The following is a 25,682-nucleotide window of genomic DNA, read 5'->3' on the forward strand; positions in this document are numbered from 1 at the left end:
GTAAATTCTTCTCCGACATCACGAACGTCCGCACTTACCGCAGTGCGAATATTGAATCCGACCACTACCTCGTTGCAGTATGCCTGCGCTCAAAACTCTCGACGGTGTACAACACGAGTCGCAGTCGGACGCCGCGGCTTAATATTGGGCGGCTACAAGACGGTAGACTAGCCCAAGAATACGAGCAGCAGCTGGAAGTGGCACTCCCAACAGAAGAGCAGCTAGGCGCAGCTTCTCTTGAATATGGCTGGAGAGATATTCGATCCGCCATTGGTAGCACCGCAACCGCTGCACTTGGCACGGTGCCCCCGGATCAGAGAAACGACTGGTAGGACCGCGAATGTGAGCAGTTAGTGGAAGAGAAGAATGCAGCATGGGCAAGATTGCTGCAACACCGCACGAGGGCGAACGAGGCACGATATAAACAGGCGCGGAACAGACAAAACTCGATTTTCCGGAGGAAAAAGCGTCAGCAGGAAGATCGAGACCGTGAAGAGACGGAACAACTGTACCGCACTAATAACACACGACAGTTCTATGAGAAGTTGAACCGTTCACGCAAGGGCCACGTGTCGCAGCCTGATATGTGTAAGGACATAAACGGGAACCTTCTTACAAACGAGCGTGAGGTGATCCAAAGGTGGCGACAGCACTACGAAGAGCACCTGAATGGCGATGTGGCAGACGAAGATGGCGGTATGGTGATGGACCTGGGGGAACGCGCGCAGGACATGCGACTTCCGGCTCCGAATCTCCAGGAAATCCAGGAGGAGATCGGCCGGCTGAAAAACAACAAAGCCCCTGAAGTTGACCAACTACCAGGAGAGCTGTTTAAACACGGTGGTGAGGGACTGGCTAGAGCGTTGCACTGGGTGATTACCAAGGTTTGGGAGGATGAGGTTCTGCCGCAGGAGTGGATGGAAGGTGTCGTGTGTCCCATCTACAAAAAGGGCGATAAGCTGGATTGTAACAACTACCGCGCAATCACATTGCTGAACGCCGCCTACAAGGTACTCTCCCAAATTTTATGCCGCCGACTAACACCAATTTCAAGAGAGTTCGTGGGGCAGTACCAGGCGGGATTTATGGGTGAACGCTCTACCACTGACCATGTGTTCGCCATACGTCAGGTATTGCAGAAATGCCGCGAATACAACGTGCCCACACATCATCTATTTATCGACTTCAAAGCCGCATATGATAATATCGATCGGGACCAGCTATGGCAGCTAATGCACGAAAACGGATTTCCGGATAAACTGATACGGTTGATCAAAGCGACGATGGATCGGGTGATGTGCGTAGTTCGAGTTTCAGGGGCATTCTCGAGTCCCTTCGAAACGCGTAGAGGGTTACGGCAAGGTGATGGTCTCTCGTGTCTGCTATTCAACATCGCTTTGGAGGGAGTAATACGAAGGGCAGGGATTGTCACGAGTGGTACGATTTTCACGAAGTCCGTCCAGTTATTTGGTTTCGCCGACGACAGTGATATCATGGCACGTAACTTTGAGAGGATGGAGGAAACCTACATCAGACTGAAAAGCGAAGCTAAACGGATTGGACTAGTCATCAACACGTCGAAGACGAAGTACATGATAGGAAGAGGCTCAAGAGAGGTCAATGTGAGCCACCCACCACGAGTTTCTATCGGTGGTGACGAAATCGGAGGCGCATAGTGGCTGGAAATCGTACGTACTTTGGACTCCGCAAGACGCTCCGATCGAATAGAGTTCGCCGCCGTACCAAACTGACAATCTACAAAACGCTCATAAGACCGGTAGTTCTCTACGGACAAGAGACCTGGACGATGCTCGTGGATGACCAACGCGCACTGGGAGTTTATGAAAGGAAAGTGTTGCGTACCATCTATGGTGGGGTGCAGATGGCGGACGGTACGTGGAGGAGGCGAATGAACCACGAGTTGCATCAGCTGTTGGGAGAACCATCCATCGTTCACACCGCGAAAATCGGACGACTGCGGTGGGCCGGGCACGTAGCCAGAATGTCGGACAGTAATCCGGTGAAAATGGTTCTCGACAACGATCCGACGGGAACAAGAAGGCGAGGTGCACAGCGGGCAAGGTGGATCGATCAGGTGGAGGACGATTTACGGACCCTCCGCAGACTGCGTGGTTGGCGAAGTGCAGCCATGGATCGAGCTGAATGGAGAAGACTTTTATGTGCAGCACAGGCCACTCCGGCCTTAGTCTGATAATAAATAAATAAGAGTGGCGAAGTAGGCCTTGACCAGGATGGGCGGATTTTTCTCTTGTGCTGTCATTTTTTTTTTCTTTCCAATTTCAGCTACGAAGATTATAAAAAAAATTCCGGCTTGATAGCTTACTCGATAACTACTCATAATTCAATATGGCGAAGATGGCGTTCTCAAGATCAATTCGGAGGAGTACATCGCTATAGAGTGAAAATCATCGGAATAACGAGTTTGTTAAGTATCTTCATTATCTTCCCTATATTTTTTTCTTTCTCAAATTCCTGCTTTTTCACTCATGTAGAATGATTCTGGAAACAGGAAACGGTGATTTATTTTGTGCATCGTCTTCTGGAACCAATTTGCCAGAGTTCCAGTTGCTCCTATTCATCTCTACAGTTCTTCTATAACATTCTTCTATAACATTTAATTCTTCTCTTCTCAGCCAAAATAGAGCCAACGGTGTAGTGGCCATTCACATAGTTCGTTCGAAATTTATTAGTCTGCATCTAATGCAGAATGTGTTGCAGCTATTGCTCTCCATTTATTAAGCCTTATGCTCCACACGGTAGCTATATGAAGCACAATCAAATTGAGCACTTTCCAACTTTCATCAAAATTGTTTGAAATGTTTTTATGATCAATTTTGTGTCGAAGTGAAAAAAAGAAGAATGGAAAAAGTTGGATGAAATTTTATTTATTTGTTTTGCGTTTTTATGCGTTTTTAGAATTTTTTTAAAAACCACTGGGACGATCCATTTCCATGACAGCTCCATCTCTTTGCTATACACCTTCAACAGGTTTTAGCTCTCGTCCAAATTGATGAAATGGCGATAGATCAATTGAACATTATCTAAGAGTCCGAAATTTAACGTGGACAGGCTTTAAACTGCATTTCAGCCAAAAATTACATTAAATCATTAATAAACAGAGAATTTTCATTATTTGAATATAGTAAAACATGTCGTACTCATTATTTGAAACAAGTAATAAGATGCTCTTTAAAGAGTGCCAAATTTGTAACCATTTATAGCTAGTAATGTTTTCCTAATTACACAGGTCGGTAAAAAGTCACGTTGCAATGCATCTTTGCTAATGACCTGAGATTGGCGTTTTAGTACAAATTCAAATGAATAATCACTCACTTTGAGCGATTGATTGTTTATTTTCGCGATGGATAAACAATTGAACACCTATTCTAAGACATCAGATAAGAAATGCAAATACTATATTCCATATAAAAATATCCTTATTAATTAGTAAAATAGAAGTTGCATAGGTCACATCACTTTCCATGGTGAATCCCGATCTATGTTTCTGATTACCCCACCCAACTAACACAACTTCCTTCCCGTGGTTATTGTGGAGATGCAGAGGTATTCTCGGTCTCTAGTAGCAACAATAATCACACACTAACATTCCCTCACTTTCCCAACTGACTGTAAGGACTTGGCCGGCGCCGTTATTGATCAATTTTTGAGAGCTGCTGGAACGTGCACTTCGAGAATAGATGGTCAATCCTAACCGCTATTCACTTGGATCGAAGTGCAATTCGCACCAGCTCTGATCAATCACGGAGTAGCAACCATTGATATGTACAGTCAGTCTAAGCTAAGCTAATTCCTTTTTTACATCAGTGATATTATGACTCATATTTTATAAGGCAGTTTTTTATACCATTTCTGAGCACTGCTAAAAAATCACAATAATGAAAAACAAATCAAATTCCTTTTATCTTGTTTTTTCATGGGATGGATATAGGAGCTACGAGGAGATGAGGTCCAGGATCAGTAACCCCTCGTAAATTTTTTATATGAAGGTTCAGTTGTCCATCGAAAAAATCGATGACGTAAGTATTAACTTCGCTCCGGAAAATTAAGGAATAGGAAAAATGAAAACGCATGTTCACGGTAGCCTTGCCCGCACAGAGAAATACAAATAGAACTGCCGTTCCTCCAACAGATGGTTTGTTCCACAAAATTGTATAATCACAACCTTTCGAACGAAATTGGATAATCATATCCTTTCATGCTTCTTAAGGACCGTTCACGGCTTCCGAGAATTGACCTCGTTGCGGCAGGGGGTAACTGTTTTCAACTCATTGCCCGCGCAGTTGGTGGTGGTTGTTGGTCGGTAGGCTCGGCGGTGGTGTCAAAACATCATTTAGCGCCACCACCACCACGCCAATAGCCGGCCGTTTGAAGTTGGTTCTCGCGGTGTGACCGGCCAACTTGGCTTTGCAGGAGAGCGATGTAGTGTGAAGTGAATGACATTAGATTTTTTTTTTCATCAATCGCATTAGACATTCTAAAAGAGGACGGTTTTTCTACTGATCGGGGATAACGGCTGAAGCCGTTGAGAAAAATATCATCTGTGGCTTTTGTCACTCATGTCTTCATTCCAACATCATTATCATCATCCGCATCGTCGGAAAACTTCGACTACAGAAGGAAATAAGCGAACGGGAAATGCCGACATTCATTCGTGTGTTTGAAAACTCATTTTCAAATCGTTAGTCATCATTAACTTCTTGTTTTTTTGTTTGGCACGGGACGAAACTCGATCTTTTGACCGACCGTCGCCTGCGCTGTCAAATTGTTTCTTCTTTCAAGTGGCCAAGTTGGCCTGAATCATGCTTCCTCGAAGAGCACCGATGAGAACAAACAGAGGAGAAAAAAAGCTGAACCCTGTTGAGTTCTTCCAGTGTGGAAGTCAGCGGAGCGAAAGGAAACTTCAGAAATGCACGCACAAATGATAAATGACATTTGACAATAATAGAACGGCTGTTGTACTACGCTGCAAGCCAAAAATACACATTCACCTTAGCTCTTTCCAACATATGTTAATTCGGGGCTTATCTCGGAATGGGAAGGGTGTGCTCCCTGTGTGTGTGTTCTGTTCATACTAACCCTTCACTTTCTTTAATTTCTCCTAATTACGCGCCGCCACCCGAAGGAGGAAAGCCTATATCCCCCGGTGGTGGTAAAGGGCACAGATAATCTTTGTGACGACAGATGCAATAAGGACTAACATCTTCGAAGGGAAATCCGATGGGCGCAATTTGCAGCACGTTCGTCGAACAAAAAAAAATAACCACATAATCTTCTCTGTTGTGAACACTAGAGAGGGGTCACACAGGCCATCTTTTGTTGTTGTTACGGGTTTTCAATATCACAATTGCCTCTACTCAGCTAGATCGTTTGACCACCGTTTCTACGAAGATTTGGTAATTTTTTAAATGTGATGTAAATAAGTGTTTTGTGTATTCAGATACTTCGTAAACTGACATTCGTTCTTTAATTGGTATATCATTTAGTAAAAGTGACCAGTAGTTTGCTATCTGTTCGGTAAACGGCAACTCATTTTAGATGTCAAAGCTTACTTTAAACGTTGAATGGGCAACGCAATGTTGCTGTCATTGAGTTTCATATCATTTTGAAGTTTGGCGATCCGATGAATACAAAATTGTTGCAACTATCGTATTGCAGTTGAAAGGCATTGCAGTTGAAAGGCATTGCAGTTAAATTACTTTCAGTCTAGTGTATAGAATTTCGTTTAAATATTATTTTCAGTAGCGATATAAACAATGGTATCGAATCTCAAAAACTATTTTCTGAATAACCTGAATAACCTTTTCTAAATTAGCTAACAAAAGTACTGCCCATGATCGCATATTTCTAACACTTGCCTGTGAATCGTTCAGAAAGCTCAATTTACTTCATCTAATCCCACAATAGTAATATAAGCTTTACTATTTTGCTTATCTGTGATGAGCTGGAAATGATTGAGTTTGTGGGGATGATTGACAAACGATTTACAAAATCAACCAAAATGCAAATGTTGAGCAGAGTAGATACGGTGATTAACCTTCCTGCAGTGCTAAAAAAATCACACTTAAGGTTTTCGGGTTCCGGATTTGATTTAGCAATATCTCCGGCATTTTTCAGCCAAATCACGAAAAGGACCCAAAAATTATTTCTAATATTTAAAAGACAAACCAGTCTTCGGAAAAACCTTTTTAATAAAGCTATAATAATAATATTTCAAATATGGGAAAAGTTAAAGTTAATGCGGTTGGATACGTATGATTTTTATCACCAGCTTGTGCGAGACTTTATTTTGCTGTAAGTTGTCACACTAATTCGTGTCAATTTGAACAGATTTAGCGGTCCTTGTCATTCTAGGTCTTTGTCAGCTTCAGGAAACAGAATGGATTGTTTTGTTTCTTTAAAGTTATTCACAGTATGTCCTTCTCCTATACCACTTCTTTGCGGTGAGAACTTTTGTAAACATGATTTTCAATCCTTGACTGAAACGGAAAACTCTGTTGACACTGATTAAACGTTTATATTGTCTTGGAACAAGAGTCCGCTTGTGCTTTGATAACAAGGGTTTGACAAAAAGGTTGAGATTGGCAAAACTTTGTTGTAATTCAAATAAGCATAACGTTGCTGTTTTATGTTTGTTGTTTTATGTTTTATGCTTTTCCCAGAAACTAGATATCATTTGCTGGACAATGCTGGCTGCAGATCTGCTGTAAAAATGACAGTGGATACTATAATCCTGAAAATGTTTCTATAATCATCATCTTGCATTGCAGAAATTCATTTTTAACATACCCTCGAAAATCCCGGAATATCCCCGGTGCCTGTGAACTGGTCTACGATTTAAAATGACAGCAGAAAGTTGTTAGAGTTTCTGCGTCCGCCGATGGTCCCGGTTTTATCAAAATCGGATTATTGCAAGCAGACTCATGCTGATTTGTCTATCTCAATCTTATTGTCTAATCCCTGCAGAATTATTTATTCACTCAGGCTAAGGCCGGATTATATGTACAGAAAGCAATTTTTATTATTCTGAACTATTATAAGGGATGTCTTACTACACGTAGAACGCTAATATTATTGTGTCGCTTGTATCGCTTATTGTGAATATTTGTATCGCTTCCATCAAAGTATGAGTGATTTTCGATTATAGATCGATTTTCCATCACTTATTCGGTGTGTTTTTAAACAATTCCTTTTTTACATCAGTGATATTATGACTCATAGAGTGGCGAAGTGGGGGCAGCAGGGACTATGTCCAAGGGCTTGACGATCCCTCCCCAGGCCATCTGCGAGTTGTGGCGCCTGCCTAGGATGTGGTGGGGTTTGACAGTGGGCCCCGTTAAACCTCTATAAAAAGCTGCATGTATCCGCAAGTAGGCTCCGCCAAAGCGACCGTGCGCCGCTCAAAGCGCACAAGCCCAAGTCCTGGTGTTAGGTGGGACGCTAAACAGCCCTGACACGACGGCCCTCCGACGAGACAGGAGGTTTGCGCAGGCCCAATAAGCCGCCTTTAAAAACAACTATTACGAACGACATAGAAGATAATACGACTCGATACAATCGGCAACGACCTAGGCATAATAAAGGATCACGATTGGAAGCTTGGAACATGGAACTGCAAGTCGCTAGGCTTCGCAGGTTGCGACAGGATAATCTACGATGAATTACATCCCCGCAACTTCGATGTCGTTGCGCTGCAGGAAATCTGCTGGACAGGACAGAAAGTGTGGAAAAGCGGGCATCGAGCGACTACCTTCTACCAAAGCTGTGGCACCACCAACGAGCTGGGAACCGGCTTCATAGTGCTGGGAAAGATGCGCCAACGCGTGATTGGGTGGCAGCCAATCAACGCAAGGATGTGCAAGCTGAGGATAAAAGGCCGTTTCTTCAACTATAGCATCATCAACGTGCACTGCCCACACGAAGGGAGATCCGACGACGAGAAAGAAGCGTTCTATGCGCAGCTGGAGCAGACATACGATGGATGCCCACTGCGGGACGTCAAAATCGTCATCAGTGACATGAACGCTCAGGTAGGAAGGGAGGAAATGTATAGACCGGTCATCGGACCGGATAGTCTGCATACCGTATCGAACGACAACGGCCAACGATGCATAAACTTTGCAGCCTCCCGTGGAATGGTAGTCCGAAGCACTTTCTTCCCCCGCAAGAATATCCACAAGGCCACATGGAAATCACCTAATCAAGTAACGGAAAACCAAATCGACCACGTTCTAATCGACGGTAAATTCTTCTCCGACATCACGAACGTACGCACTTACCGCAGTGCGAATATTGAATCCGACCACTACCTCGTTGCAGTATGCTTGCACTCAAAACTCTCGACGGTGATCAACACGCGTCGGAGTCGTCCGCCGCGGCTAAACATTGGGCGGCTACAAGACGGTAGGCTATTCCAAGACTACGCGCAGCAGCTGGAAGTGGCACTCCCAACGGAAGAGCAGCTAGGCGCAGCATCTCTTGAAGATGGCTGGAGAGATATTCGATCCGCCATTGGAAGCACCGCAACCGCTGCACTAGGCACGGTGGCTCCGGATCAGAGAAACGACTGGTATGACGGCGAATGTGAGCAGTTAGTTGAGGAGAAGAATGCAGCATGAGCGAGATTGCTGCAACACCGCACGAGGGTGAACGAGGCACGATACAAACGGGCACGGAACAGACAAAACTCGATTTTCCGGAGGAAAAAGCGCCAGCAGGAAGATCGAGACCGTGAAGACACGGAGGAACTGTACCGCGCTAATAACGCACGAAAGTTCTATGAGAAGTTGAACCGTTCACGTAAGGGCCACGTGCCACAGCCCGATATGTGTAAGGACACTAACGGGAACCTTCTTACAAACGAGCGCGAGGTGATCCAAAGGTGGCGGCAGCACTACGAAGAGCACCTGAATGGCGATATGGCAGACAACGGTGGCGGTATGGTAATGAACCTAGGAGCACGCGCGCAGGACATGCGACTTCCGGCTCCGAATCTCTACTGTAAAAACCCATAAAGAACTGTCATTGTTTGTGTGGAGAATTTGGCTTGTACCTCCTACGAATTTGTGCGAATTGCTCAATGCTAATGCTAGTTGCGAAAAAAATACTAGACTAAAGATATTTTACTCTTTAAAATATTACAGACATATTCACGAAGATTTAAAAATCTACCATTTTCAATGATTTGTAGAATTTTTAAATATAATTCCAAACAACTCTGTTAAAATATATATTATTTACCATACTCATTTTTTTTCGAATTCTGTGCAATTGGAAATTTCATACAAATAACAGAAGTACATACATAGGATATCCTACAACAAATGTACGCATACGTATAAAATATCTCAAGTCAGTCAAAAAGCCGATTACTCGAAATTGGAATCAAAATGATCTATTTTTTTACCTCACACATTATGTACTAAAACCAGATAACTCAGTTAGAATGCGATTGAATAATGAAAATTAAAGAGTAAATATTTCCCTTTTTATCAACTTCATTAAAAACTTTGAAGAATTTTGAATGTAAGTTGTCCAAAATTTATTTTTTCCCGGTTCATGTTCTGAATTCCCGGTTTTTCCCGCTTTTTTTCCCGGTGACATCAATTTCCCGTCTTTTTCCCGCTTTTCCCGTTTTTCCCGGTTCGGTGGCCACCCTGCGGTTTCCGCTTGGGTTCGTATGTTTTTAATCTAAAAGAAAATCAAACAATTGACTCTGCTATTATCCATTCATGGAAGTGAGCCTACTAAGGCATTCGTTTTGGTTGATCATTAAAGTTGATCATCGTTCAGACTTGATTCCTTCCCAGTCTATGCTGATTTGTGAAATTCATTTGGAAGTCCGTGCTTCAATAGTTGGAGGAACACGCTGAAGATAAGAAAGAGCCAAGCATCTGTCTTAGGCATCCTTTCCATACCCAAACTGAGCATTTGGAGATAAGGATTGAAAAGGAATGGACCATGGGATACAAATTTCTCTACTCAAACTTTATCATCCCTACTGGGAGTATGATCCACCACGGGAAGCGAACAGGCACCGGAAGTGATTTGAGTTTCCACTAAATTTTGTAGCTTTATTTATTTTATAATAAATAATAATTTCAATTAGATTTCTTCCTACAGTTAATAAATAATTTTGTTATAAAATTCTACGTCTCGGAAGATCCCAAGGTTGGTCTTTTGTGGAGCACTTCTGGACCGCTCCCTTCCATTCACTTTTGGGAGCCCGCGCGGTTCCTTTTCCTTCTGGAATTTCTTTATGGGAGTCCTACTGACTCCTCCTTAGTCTTGACGAGTGTAGACTGTAGAACTGATCTTGTATCAACATTCACGGCAATAAAAAAAGGGATCAAAATTTCCTCTGGAGTTACAGAAGACTATTCACGCGGATGGAAAAAAATGACACGCTGATCACGCAGCCACCGAACAAATTTGTACCGCATTTGAAACATTTCGGCAGCGATGCAAACTTCTAGAGCTGACGACAAGGATGTTAACGATCATTCAGTAATTTGCGTTCTATCATTTAGTAGTTTGTCAACAACACATTCCAGAAGCTGAATTTCAAAATATGTTGTATGGTGGACTTCTAGTGAAAAGGTTTTTCTACAACTCTACATCATGGTTCGTTGTTTGAATTCCACTAGTAACGGATAGCTATAGTTTCAGTAACTTAGACTAAATGATAACAAAATTCCAATCATTTAGTTTAAGTTACAGCAACTAGCGCTCTAACTCCGTTATTAGTTGAATTCTAATAACGAACCATTAGGCAAAGTTGTAGAAAAACCTTCGTACTAGAAGTCCACCATACAACATATTTTGAAATTCAGCTTCTGGAATGTGTTATTGACAAACTACTAAATGATCGAACGCAAATTACTGAATGATCGTTAACATCCTTGGCTGACGATATTGAGTAATTTTTGACTTACCTTGTCTGGTAACTTTAAAAGTCAGATATAGAAGTTTGGGGTTTATCTGCAAAAAACGAAAGTAAAATGTTTATTAGAAATGGGTATACTGAAATATCACAAAAAGGTTCTATATAAAGTTAAGTAGATAAAAATTATGAATAAATGTGGATCCATTTCCCGACTTCCACGAAAATAATATAGGGTATCTGTTCCATTATTAATAACATGCTCCTATATCAATAACATTCGCAAAACAGGCGATTTAGGCTTAATTTGTGTCGTGTTTTGTTGTTTTCCGACGTGCTCACTGCTGAAAAAAATCACAAAAATGAGAAACAAAACAAATAGCGCACCAATTCTTTGTTTTCGAATGGTATTGATTTGGGTACATGGTATGAATTCAAGGAGCAGTTCCCCTATATGGGAAACTCTGCGGTTTTATTTATTTATTTATTTATTATTTATTTTAACAAAAAATTAGGAAGAGGGAAAAGCCCCTTTGAGTGAATTCCTTTCGAATTCTTTCTCAAAAAGGCACAAAACCTCTTCATCTTTTCAAAAAACGTTATAAATAATCATTACAATGAATAAAAATATATATATATAATGAACGGCTCATCCGGAAGAAATCCATATCGGAGCCAAATCACACCAGGACGAGAAACGAAGGGGGTTCCTTTAGATCAAAAATCTGAAATAAAATAAGAACAAGGGAAACAAAAGAGTATCAAATATTATAAAAAATATCACTGAAAAAACTAATATATGTTTCATTATCATTATATTTCTATGAGCAAGGACGTCGCGAATGGAAGTTGGAACAGAATAGCCTAAGTTAGTAATGTTATCAATGAATTTTTTCCTAGGTAAAACATATCGGGAACAAACAAGAACTATGTGATCAATGTCTTCATATGCTATTCCACAATCACAAAGATTAGTGTCATTCATATTGATACGATATAAATGACTATTGCATATATAATGGTTAGACATAAGTCGTGAAAATATGCAAATGAAATTTCGTCCAACAGGCAAATTTTTAAACCAAGGAAAATGATTTACCTTAAGACAAATGGAATGGCAATAACGTCCTTTATCACTAAAATTCCATGAAATTTGCCAGTTATTTATCGATTTTTTCTTTAGTTTGGAAAAATATTCATCCGGAAATATATCCCGATTGAAAATAATTCCACGAAAAACGCCTAAATTTGCCAACGCATCAGCTTGTTCGTTGCCATAAATATTGCAATGAGCGGGAATCCACACAAATTTAATAACAAAACCTTTGGAATATAAATTTAATAGTAATTCTTTGAGCTTCAAAATAGTACGATTAATTTTGAAGCTGAAATTCATTGAATCTAAAGCATGTAAGCAACTTAAGCTATCAGAAAAAATAAAAAATATGTTCGGCTCGAGATTTTTAATCAAACAACATGCAAAATACAAAGCATTCAACTCAGCTATGAACACAGAACAAGGTGATTTTAACTTATAAAAATGAGCTAAATGATTATTATATACACCAAATCCAGCAGTATTTCTAATTAAAGAACCATCTGTAAAATAAAATTGGTCAGAATTGACCCCAATGAATCTCCGTTCGAATAATGAATTAGCAAATTTTGAATAAAGATGATTAGGAATATACTTCAGTTCTTCAAATAAAGATAAATCTACATATGGACGATATGAATGAACATTTATACTTAATTTATAAAAATCATCACAAGAAATTGGAACAATGTTTTCAGCGGAACAATAAATAAATGAACACAGAATTTTACTAGTGGGATTTATTTCAAGTAAAGACTTCAATGTACAAATTATTGGATGATTATTGGCCATACAATTTAGCAAAAATTTACAATTCAACTCATCAAAACGAATTTTAAGAGGAATAACACCAGCTAAAACCTCTATTGATTTGGTATGAGTGGAATTCATTAGTTTTAAACAAATTCTTAAACTTCGGAATTGTATTTTCTCAAGTTTGGAAAAAAAAATGTTTGAACAACATTTCCAAAAGCAAAACTACCACATTCCATAACTGAGCAAGTAATAGTTTTATAAAGTGTTATTAAATCAGAGGGATGAGCACCCCACCAAGTACCAGTAATTGTACGAAGGAAATTAATTCGTTTCAAACAAATTGTCTGAATATATTTAATATGAGTATTCCACGTCAATTTTTTATCAAACCAGATGCCAAGATATTTATAAGTCAAAACTTGTTCTATTTCATGACCATTTAAATATAGTTGGATATTAATTAAAGAATGTTTACGAGAAAATAAAATGAATTTCGTTTTCTCAATAGAAAATTTAAAACCATTGTTATGTGCCCAAATATCAATATTATCCAAACAACATTGCATGAAATGACGAATGATTTCTCTACTGCTTCCGCTTATAAATAAAGCATTATCATCAGCAAATTGAATTAAATAACAACCATTAGGAATAATGGAAGCAATATCACTAGTAAATAAATTATAAAAATGGACTTAAACAAGATCCTTGTGGAAGACCAAAATAACTATAACTAATCAATTTGGAAGAACCATTATGATAGAAATGCATTATTTTGAACGAAAATAAATTGTACAAAAAATTGGAAATAATAAAAGGTAAATGAAGATCATGCAATTTATTAAATAGCAGATCAATTATAACAGAGTCATACGCACCAGAAACATCAAGGAACGTAGCAACAACATCTTGTTTTTTTATTAAAAGACAATTGTATTTGCGAAGATAAAAGCGCAATACAATCACGAGTACCGCGACCTTTCCGGAAGCCATATTGAGTAGGCGAATAAATTTGATTTATTTCAGCCAACAGTTCTAAACGGTTCAAAATCATTCTTTCCATAAGTTTACGTATACATGATAACAAACTAATAGGTCTACGACTATCAACTAACGATGGATCTTTACCAGGCTTAAGAATATTAACTACTTTAATGAAGCGCCATTCTAGAGGAATAATATTTTGGAATAAGAAAGAATTATATAAAGAAAGTAGATGCAATTTCCCGTCAAAAGGTAATTTTTGTAATATAATGAATTTTATATTATCTAATCCAGCAGCAGTATTCTTGGTGACTGATAATGCCAAGTCCATTTCTTCAACAGAAAATTCTGCATTGAGTTCTGGAAAATAATTGAATTTTTGATTATTTCTAAAGCCTAAACAAGAAGGAACAAAATCAGGACAAATTTTAGAAGCAAATTGGTCAACCCAATCCTCTGTATATTCCAAGATAGGTTGAGATGAAGAATTATAGTTTCTTAAATTACGTGCAACAGACCACAATGTGGATAAAGAGGTATCATTGTCGAGATTTTGTATGAAATTTTTCCAATAATTTTTTTTTTGAATTTCGTTATTCTAGTGAATTGTGCTTCTGCTTTGCAATATAGAAAATAGAACTCTCTAGATCCTAGTTGACGAAATTTTTTAAAAGCAAACGACTGATTTTCCAGAGCGGCGAAGCAATCGTCATCCCACCAAAACGTAGGATTTTTTTTCTTTGGGGAAGTCGAAAGATTTTTTTTAGTTTGACTCTTTTGTAAACATTGGATCAATATTTTTAAAAACATATTATAATTTTGAAGGGGTGAAATTGAATTGTCAAAGTTAGTTAATGAATGAGATATTAAATCAGAAAATTTATTCCAATCAACATTTACAGTTAAATCAGGAACAATAATCTCTTCAGATACCACTTTATGAGTTTTATTAAAATTGATATTATTATTGGTAAATGATCACTACCATTTGGGTCATCAATGATTTTCCAAAAGAGTTCATGGATAATGAAGTAGAACAAAGCGATAGATCTATACATGAATGACGATCAGGGGGAACAGCAATTCTAGTAAATGAGCCGTCATTAAGAATATTCAAATTTAGTTCATCGATTAAATCCATAATCAATGAACCTCTACCATCAGTTTTGTCACTACCCCAAGCAGGATTGTGAGCATTAAAATCACCAAGTATATAAAAAGGAGGAGGAATTTCAGCCAATAAATATTTTAAATGAGAAATAGAAAAGTTTGCTCTAGGAGGAATATACAAACAAATAATTGAAAACGTCAAACCATAATGATTAATTGAAATTGCAATGTATTCAATTTGTGAATTTAATGAAATATCTAAATATTTAAACTCAATATTATTACGAATGCCAAATAAAACTCCTCCATATGGAACATCACGATCTTTTCGAATAATATTGAATGAAGGAATACAAAAAGATTTCTCCTGAACTAGCCATGTTTCATTAATACAAATTATATCTATATTATTATTATGTATTAAAGCTTTTAATCTATCGTTTTTATGAATAATACTATGACAATTCCATTGTAAAATGTTCAATTTATTATTGTTAGTAGCCATTAAGATGAAAAGAAAGAACTAATGAGGGGCCAAAATGAATTTATTTTTTCAAGAAGACATTTCTTAATGATATTTTTCCAAAAATCACTAAGTCCTAAAAGCTCTATTAAATCTTCCAAAATACTCAAAACAGAATTATCGTTACATTCATTACTATGAAGATTAGCATTAGAATTAGTTCGATCGTAATTACTTTTAAAAGAATTGTGAATATTATTTTGAGAATTAGGAATAGAATTAGAAGGAGGAACAAGATGAGGGAAATTATTATCATAAGATGTTCAGGGTTGAGGATCGCAACTGTAATCTTGTCTTTTGGGTGAACTATGATTTCTTTTTCTTTGCTAGGAGGTTTATAAACAAAATTATTATTGATTTCATTTACATTCTCACCTTCAAATTTTAATAATGGCTCAAATGTATTCAAAGAGATAAAATTGTCAGAAGATTTAATTACTTCTGAATAGGACAATCGATTTTTATTTTTTAATTGTTGATTAAATTTTTGTTGGTTGGAAATGAAAACTGAACAATCTTTGAATGAATGATGAATTTTTCTACAATAAATGCAAACATCAGATTGTTTCTCGCAATCAGACGAATTATGAACATCACCGCATTTAGAACATTTCGGTTTGTTGGAGCAAAAATGTGATGTATGCCCAAAAAGAAGACAACGATTACAATGCATAAGTTTTGGGAAATAAAGTCTAACATTAAAAATAACATTATCAATAAGAACAAAATCGGGAAGAATAGATCCAGCAAATGTTACTTTTATACAATTAGAGTGCTCATATTTAGTTTCTTTGTCAGAGTATCTTAATTTTGACAAACGAGTGCAATCTAATATCTTAACCGCTTTAATAGATTTATTTTTAAAAATACCTGAGCCGTGATTGATAGCATCTGAACAATCTAAAAATTCATCATAAATAATTCCGTTGATTTCACATGAGTCGCATGGAGCGTATACTCGGTATAAATTAAAAAATAATTTTGAATTCAATAAATCATTGGCATCATTGCGAGAACCAAACACAACTCTCAATTTGTCAAGGGAAATTTTTTTGATTTCTTTAACTGATTTATATAATTTATACACTTCAGAAGAAATCAATAAAACATTTATAGGTTTTTCCTTTTTCGGAAATAAACAACAAATGGGCCAGAAAAAGTCGAGGGATACATTTTGATTCGAAATGGTTTATGAGATTGAGCAGTAGATGGATCATTATCATTCCCAGAGTTTGTATCACCCCCATCAGTCTTCATCACGGAGAATTGAAGGGGAGGCTCAAAACCAACAAAATAATGAACAATAAAAATATAAAATATAAAAAAAAAAAAGAAATAATAAGAAAAGTGATACTTAAAATCTCCAAACTTCGAAACTTCAGCCACCAGACACCAACTCCTGCCGCATCCACACAGTAATTCAAATCTTCAAAATCCTCAATAGCAGGACTGCAAAAGCTGCTACCGTATCTACACAGCGATTCTAAGCTTAAAGTAGAGAGAAAAAAATGACAAGCGCAGAAAAATCGTCTAACCTGGTCAAGGCCTACTTACCAAGATGAACTCTTCGGTTTTGTATCTCACAATTCTCATCTATAAGAACAGAATATAGCAGCTATTTCATCAATTGTTTCCATTAGAAACTTAAAAACTATAGAAAATTAGACGCAATCGCATTTGATTTTTATTTCTTCAATTTTAATAGACATGAACAATTATATAAAAAATACGATCTATTCCCTTAAAGTGCTTTTTTGACCTTTCTAATGTGATTTTCTCAATACATTTTATGATGGACGTTAAGGCATAATCGCCGTTAGGAGGATTAATCAGGGTTTTTTAGCAATAGAAATAACATAAATCCGAAATTGTCTATTTGGTGTATGTTATTGATGATTCACACTCGATAGGAAATATGCCGTGGGAGACGTTTTTCGCAAGCTGTTACGATAATGAACTGATTCGGGGGGCTATACCCCATGATAAATTTCTTGAAATAAAAGCTCCTATCACGGTGGGCACCAGTTCTGATGATGCATTACAGTTTGTTTTACACAGCTGAGCAAAAAAATATGCTCCCCAACGGGTAAAGAGGGAGAACGAAGCGTTTTATCATAGCCTCTTGGTGGAAGCTGCCTATCCGAATCTGTTTTTATTGATCAAGTGTGATAAACTTTTTTTCATGGCTTGTTATTATTCAAAGAGGTTTTCGTTTCTCTTTTAGGGTTGTTCTAAAATGACGTCACAAGTTTTAGGGGGAGGGGGTCTAAGATTTTGTGACAGTACATATACTAGGTATACAAAAAAATGAATGTCGGACGAATAACATATAGGGTCTACTTCCGTAGAAGTGTCATTCAAACTATGCAAGTTTGTATGTTTCGATACCCTTTTTAGAAAGCATGATCACAATGTTTCGAAGTTCTTTATATTTAGGTGCCTCGCATTCATTACCAGAACGGTCTGCGCAAGCTGCCGGCAAGCAAGCGCTCCGCGAATGCGTGCTCCGTGCTTGTACCAACAGGACCGAACATGTTTGGCTTAACATCGAAACGCAACATCAACAACAAGATACAATGCTCCTGAGGCTTGACTTTCCTTCATTTCGTTCAAACGAAAGTGAAAACTATCACGAGGAAAAGCTAAATATATCGCCCTGACCATTGTGTCACACGACGAATCCGTCTGTTGGCTTCCACATCACATTGCAGAGCGTCAAAATGTTGCTACGGAACAACGCCAGAAGCGAAACGGCGGCAATCGAAAATAGTAGTTCTAATGTCGCCATAACAAAAGCAGCATAAAATTAGATCGAAAACAAAAAACAATAACAGTAACGGCGTGCTGCAGTGGCATTCTTTTTAATGGCATCTGCTGGGATTTGGATGATGTAAATAGCATTAGTTGAATAATGTTACATCTTTCGTTTGATAGCACAGTAAACTCATTCATCGCTAACAATGTGCAACCCGTCTCAGTTGTTGAGAATAATCTAAATTTGTTGGAAGAATGAGAAACTAAAAGACTGTAGGGTACAAACAACTGAACGAATTCAATAAATCAGTGGATAAAGTATTTTTTTTTGTGCACTCGCTTGGCTGTGGGTATACAATAGTAAAGCACATGTGGAGATTGGACAAATCAAGCATCCGAAAGATATTCAATTTGCAAAAAAGAGAGCTAACCGCGGTGGAGGTTGGTACTCGGATTCTGATGGCTTTTCCGCAAACGTGACCTTTAAGTGGTCTTGTTGTGTAGGGGTTATCACGCCTATCTAGAGAGTAGGAGGTTGAGGGTTCGAGTCCCTCCAAGACACGTGGATTCTTTTTCGCAAATTTCATATCAATTTGTCCATTTCGAAACATATGCTGTGCATATGCACAGCCAAGATATTTAACAAAAAATGGTTTTCGTACGGCTGAGTTGCCGAATAATATGCAATTAATTGTAATCAAGTGTCGGTCTTTCACCGTCATTAGTCGTCTGAGTACACGCGACCGCTTACGTTAAGGCAATCAAACTCATCAAATGCTTTAGCCAAGCAAGCCTTTGGCACAGCAGAGTGCGATTGAATTCGCATTCTATACCGTCCCGCCCAGACAGTTACTGGGGGGGCATGGAGTGCGATCCTCTCGTTTAATAAACAAGGTGCACTCGCTTGGCTGTGGATATACAACAGTAAAGCACATGTGAAGATTGGACAAATGAAGCATCCGAAAGATATTCAATTTGCAAAAAAGAGCTAACCGCGGTGGAGGTTGGTACTCAGATTCTGATGGCTTTTCCGCAAACGTGACCTTTAAGTGGTCTTGTTGTGTAGGGGTTATCACGCCTATCTAGAGAGTAGGAGGTTGAGGGTTCGAGTCCCTCCAAGACACGTGGATTCTTTTTCGCAAATTTCATATCAATTTGTCCATTTCGAAACATATGCTGTGCATATGCACAGCCAAGATATTTAACAAAAAAATGGTTTTCGTACGGCTGAGTTGCCGAATAATATGCAATTAATTGTATTTTTTTTTTGTTATATTCACATTTATTTCCGCAATATTTATGTTTCAATTAAATCTGGTGATCACATATATTACAATCATACATAATTTTACCGTCATCAAAGTTCTGAAAAGTGTTGAGGACTTTTGAGTTTTGGATAATAAATTAGTAAATGACTTAAAATAGCGCTTGATTAAAAAAAAATATTTCTGTTATATTTGGCATAGTTAGACCTTCACAGTTGGAAGATATTCTTGTTTCAATATATTCTGTATATAGGACCAACGACAAAAACTGTCCAATTAGAAGACATAAATGATAACGCAAGAAAGCAACAATTGTCTGCCACGCCCATTAGTGTTGTTACTGGGAAAAAGTGATTTAGATCTCCTCAAAGGAAACCAACGGATCACCGATGCGAATCCTTCCCAGGACTTTGAAGGTTGCGTGAGAATTTCGTCTTCTCTGAGACCGACTGATAACAATGAGCCTAAATTTATGGCGATTAATTATGCCATGGGAAGCATTCCAAACTTTCGAATCTATTGTTGACACAAACACCGAGACGAATTTGACAAGGACTTCATTTAATAAAGACAATAGGAAAGACTATCTCGGACCTTTGATCTACGGGGAAGCGAAAACTGTAACAAGAAATAGATCATTATTATCTATTTTAAGTCATAAATAATCGTTTTTGAGTTATTGCGCAAGCGCCACCGTCACCGTCCATCATTCCCATTCTTTGAAGTGCTTTTCGAAGAAAAGAAAAAACAGCCTACTGTTCCGTATATGACGAACAGGTCCACCGCAGCAGGCGGCACTATTCTCAGGGCTAGGGACATATGCCGGAGGTTGCACCAATTGTGTCGGCGACGACAATGCGTTGCCTGCTTGGATGATCGGCAGAGGCGCTGCTGGGCGCTGCAACTCAGATATGCGATGACCACCACGAAAAATGGTTGGTCCCCAGGTCGGAATGGACCTGGCGCATGCGATGGAGAACGGCGAAGACGACAACGGGAAAGGAAAGGGGCCGTTTCCTGCATTTAGACATTTCCTCTTACGTCAGTCCTTTTGGTGGGCGCTGCTGCTGCTGCTGGTGCCGGTTACTGAGTTTTTGCAGTTCATAATTTCCACTGTTCTTCAGATTTTATCGAATGGAAAAGGACGTGCCTTAATACACTGCAGCGCCATACAAGGGATTCAATTAAGGATAATTAATTCACTGATGATGTGCGGTAGGTTGTAATGAACACACCTAGCGGAAGTAGCTAAAGGGCCTGCCACGATATATACCGTGAACACCGTGAAAGGTAGTTTTCTGAAGCTGAGCGGAAAACAGTGTGCATCAACTTTTTTAAATCATCTCTTTAGTTTAATTGAGATATCTATCGGTGAATTAGACATCAGGATACAATCTTAAATAGTCAATAAACATAATACAATTAATACAAAATTTCAAATCCTTCAAATTTCTTATTCAGGCAAAAAAAGCGTTCCCGAATTCGTGAACTAGCAAAAATACACCGTGATTTAATTCATGGATTCGGGAATACCAGTCACGTTTCCAGAACGTTCCAGAAAACGTGACTGTGTTCCCGAATCCGTGGCTGTTGTTCACGAAAAAATACACCATGAACTTGTTAGTTCACGAAATCATGAACGCTTTTTTTGCGTGTTGAATTTTTGTAACCAATTGATTTGTAACAAATTTCGAATGTTCGAATATAAAATTAAAGGCCAAGAAAGTAAAATTTAAATAAGTTTCTATTGGGTTTAGATCAAGTTGGGGTTTGGAATCAAATTTGACCTGGATTTGCCATGAACTTAGATAGAAATATGGATAAGTTTGGGGTAGGATTTGTGTTGAATTGGATATAGGATAAGTAGTATCGGATTAAATTTGAATTGGATTTGGATTGAATTTGGATTGGAAATGGATAAGATTTAGATTTGATTCGGATTGAATTTGTAAATGGATTGCATTTAGACTGGATAAGGATTTGTATTGAATTTGGATTAGATTTGGATTTGGATTGGATTTGAATTGGATTTGGATTGGATTTGGATTGGATTTGAATTGGATTTGGATTGGATTTGGATTGGAATTCTGTACGAATTCTGAACAGAATTCTGTTCAAATCCTGAACAGGATTCTATTCGAATCCTGAACAGAATTCTGTTCGAATCCTGAACAGTATTCTGTTCGAATCCTGATGGATTTGGATTGGATTTGGATTGAATTTGGATTGGATTTGGATTGGATTCTGATTAAATTTGGATTTGAATTGGATTTGGATTGGATTTGGATTTGGATTGAATTTGGATTGGATTTGGATTGGAATTGAATTGGATTTAAATTGGATTCGGATTGGATTTGGATTGGATTTGGATTGGATTTAGATTGGATTTGGATTGGATTTGGATTGAATTCAGATTGGATTTGGATTGGATTTGAATTTGGATTGGATTTGGATTGCATTTGGATTGGATTTGGATTGAGTTTGAATTAGATTTGGATTGGATTTAGATTAGATTCGGATTGGTTTTCAATTGGATTGGATTGGATTGGATTTGGATTGGATTTGGATTTGGATTGGATTTGGATTGGATTTGGATTGGATTTGGATTGGATTGGATTTGGATTGGATTGGATTTGGAATAGGTTTGTATTGGATTGGGATTGAATTGGATTTGTATTGGATTTGATATGGATTAGATTTGGATTGGATTTGGATTGGTATGGATTGCATTTGGAATGGATTGGATTTGGATTGGATTGGATTGGATTTGGATTGGATTTGGATTGGATTTGGATTAGGATTGAATTTGGATTGGATTTGGATTAGATTTGGATTTGGATTGGATTTTGATTTGGATTGGATTTGGATTGGATTTGGATTGGATTTGGATTGGATTTCGATTGGATTTGGATTTGATTTGGATAGAATTTGGATTGGATTTGGATACGATTTGGGTTTGGATTGGATTTGGATTAGGATTGGATTTGGATTGGATTTGGATTTGGATTGGATTTAAATTGGATTTGGATTGGAATTGGATTGGATTTGGATTGGATTTGGATTGGACTTGGATTTGGATTGTTTTTGGTTTGAATTTGGATTTGGATTGGATTTGAATTGGATTTCGATTGGATTTGGATTGGATTCGGATTGGGTTTGGATTGGATTTGGATTGGATTTGAATTGGATTTGGATTGGATTTGAATTGGATTTGTATTGGATTTGGATTGGATTTGGATTGTATTTGGATTGAATTTGGATTGAATTTGAATTGGATTTGGATTAGATTTCAAATGGAAATGAATTGGATTTGTATTTGATGTGAATTGGGTTTAGATTGGATTTGGACTGGATTAGGACTGGATTTGGATAAGATTTGAATTGGATTTGGATTGGATTCGGATTGGATTTGGATTGGATTTAGATGCGATTTGATGTGGATTTGAATGGGATTTTGGTTGGATTTGGATTGAGTTTAGATTGGATTGAGATTAGATTTGGAATGGAATTGGATTGGATTTGGATTGGATTTGAATTGGATTTGGATTGGATTTGGATTGGATTTGGATTGGATTTGGATTGAATTTTGATTGAATTTGGATTGAATATGAATTTGATTTGGATTGGTTTGGATTGGATTTGGATTGGATTTTGTTTGGATTTGGATTGTATTTTGATTGAATTTGGATTGAATATGAATTTGATTTGGATTGAGTTTAAATTGGATTGGATTGCATTTGGATTGGATATGAATTGGGTTTAGATTGGATTTGAATGACTGGATTTGGATTGGATTAGGACTGTATTTGGATAAGATTTGAATTGAATTTGGATTGGATTTGGATTCGGATTGGATTTGGATTGGATTTGGATTTGGATGGGATTTTGGTTGGATTTGGATTGGATTTGGATTTGAATTGGATTTGGATTGGATTTTGATTGGATTTGGATTGGATTTGGATTGGATTTGGATTTGGATGGAATTTGGATTTGATTTGATGTGGATTTGGATGGGATTTTGATTGGATTTGGATTGAGTTTAGATTGGATTTGGATTAGATTTGGAACGGATTTGGATTAGATTTGGATTGGATTTGGATTGGATTTGGATGGGATTTGGATTGGATTTGATTTGGATTGGATTTGGATTGGATTTGGATTTGGATTGGATTTGGATTGGATTTGGATTGGATTTGGATTGGATTTGGATTGGATTTGGATTGGATTTGGATGAGATTTGAATTGGATTTGGATGAGATTTGAATTGGATTTGGATTTGATTATGGTTGGATTTGGATTTGATTGGATTCTGATTGGATTTGTATTGGTTTTGGATTGTTTTGGATTGAATTTGGATTGGATTGGATTTGGATTGGATTTGGATTGGATTTGGATTGGATTTGGATTGGATTTGGATTGGATTTGGATTGGATTTGGATTGTATTTGGATTGAATTTGGATTGAATATGAATTTGATTTGGATTGAGTTTAAATTGGATTTGGATTAGATTTCAAATGGAATTGGATTGGATTTGGATTGGATATGAATTGGGTTTAGATTGGATTTGGATTGGACTGGATTTGGACTGGATTAGGACTGGATTTGGATAAGATTTGAATTGGATTTGATTGGATTTATATTCGGATTGGATTCGAATTGGATTTGGATTGGATTTGGATTTGAATGGGATTTTGGTTGGATTTGGATTGGAATTAAATTGGATTTGAATTGGATTTGGATTGTATTTGGATTGGATTTGGATTGAATTTGGATTTGGATTGAATTTGGATTTGATTTGATTAGGATTTGGGTGGGATTTTGATTGAATTTGGAATGGGTTTAGATTGGATTTGGATTAGATTTGGAACGGATTTGGATTGGATTTGGATTGGATTTGGATTGGATTTGGGTTTGGATGGGATTTGGATTCGATTTGATGTGGATTTGGATGGGATTTTGATTGGATTTGGATTGAGTTTAGATTGGATTTGGATTAGATTTGGAACGGAATTGGATTTGGATTAGATTTGGATTGGATTTGGATTGGATTTGGATTGGATTTGGATTGGATTTGGATTGGATTTGGATTGGATTTGGATTGAATTTGGATTGGATTTGGATTGGATTTGGATTGGATTTGGGTTTGGATTGGATTTGGATTGGATTTGATGTAGATTTGGATGGGATTTTTATTGGATTTGGATTGAGTTTAGATTGGATTTGGATTAGATTTGGAATGGAACTGGATTGGATTAGATTTGGATTGGTTTGGATTGGTTTGGATTGGTTTGGATTGGTTTGGATTGGTTTGGATTGGTTTGCATTGAATTTGGATTGGTTTGGATTGGACTTGGATTGGATTTGAATTGGTTTGGATTGGAATTGGATTGGTTTGGTTTGGATTGTATTTGGATTGGTTTGGATTGGTTTGGATTGGTTTGGGTTGGTTTGGATTGGTTTGGATTGGTTTGGATTGGTTTGGATTGGTTTGGATCGGTTTGGATTGGTTTGGATTGGTTTGGATTGGTTTGGTTTGGATTGGTTGGATTGGTTTGGATTGGTTTGGATTGGTTTGGATTGGTTGGATTGGTTTGGATTGGTTTGGATTGGTTTGGATTGGTTTGGATTGGTTTGGATTGGTTTGGATTGGTTTGGATTGGTTTGGATTGGTTTGGATTGGTTTGGATTGGTTTGGATTGGTTTGGATTGGTTTGGATTGGTTTGGATTGGTTTGGATTGGTTTGGATTGGTTTGGATTGGTTTGGATTGGTTTGGATTGGTTTGGATTGGTTTGGATTGGTTTGGATTGGTTTGGATTGGTTTGGATTGGTTTGGATTGGTTTGGATTGGTTTGGATTGGTTTGGATTGGTTTGGTTTCGATTTAGATTGGTTTGGATTGGATTTGGATTTAGATTGGTTTGGATTGAGTTTAGATTGGATTTTTGGATTTGTCATGGATGTGGAATAGATTTTTTATGTATGTGGATTTTGAATGGAGTTGGATTGGGTTTAAATTGGTTTGGATATGGATTGGATTTGTATTGAATTTGGAATGGATTTGGATTGGTTCTAGATTGGATTGGATTTGGATTGAATTTAGGTTGGATTTGGATTGAATTCGAAGATTGGATTGGATTTGGATTGGATTTGAAATAGATTTGGAATTGAATTGGAATGAGTTTGAAATGGATTTGAATTAGGTTTCAATTGGATTTGGATTTGGATTGGATTTGGATTGGATTTGGATTGGAATCGGATCGGAATGGATTCA

At 37.7% G+C, this 25,682-nt stretch overlaps 1 protein-coding gene across 1 annotated transcript in view; it reads right to left on the reverse strand.

Annotated features, from left to right (window-relative positions):
• The window catches only part of LOC134207978 (mitochondrial cardiolipin hydrolase), a 417,308-nt gene that overhangs the window by 211,888 nt on the left and 179,738 nt on the right, over window positions 1–25,682 (reverse strand). The window contains exon 3 of the mRNA XM_062684082.1: window positions 10,974–11,019. The gene's annotated coding sequence lies outside the window, so the exon portion shown is untranslated. The remainder of the gene's footprint in view (window positions 1–10,973; window positions 11,020–25,682) is intronic.

This window comes from Armigeres subalbatus, chromosome 1 (genome assembly GCF_024139115.2).
Source record: "Armigeres subalbatus isolate Guangzhou_Male chromosome 1, GZ_Asu_2, whole genome shotgun sequence".
Classification (NCBI taxonomy): domain Eukaryota; kingdom Metazoa; phylum Arthropoda; class Insecta; order Diptera; family Culicidae; genus Armigeres; species Armigeres subalbatus.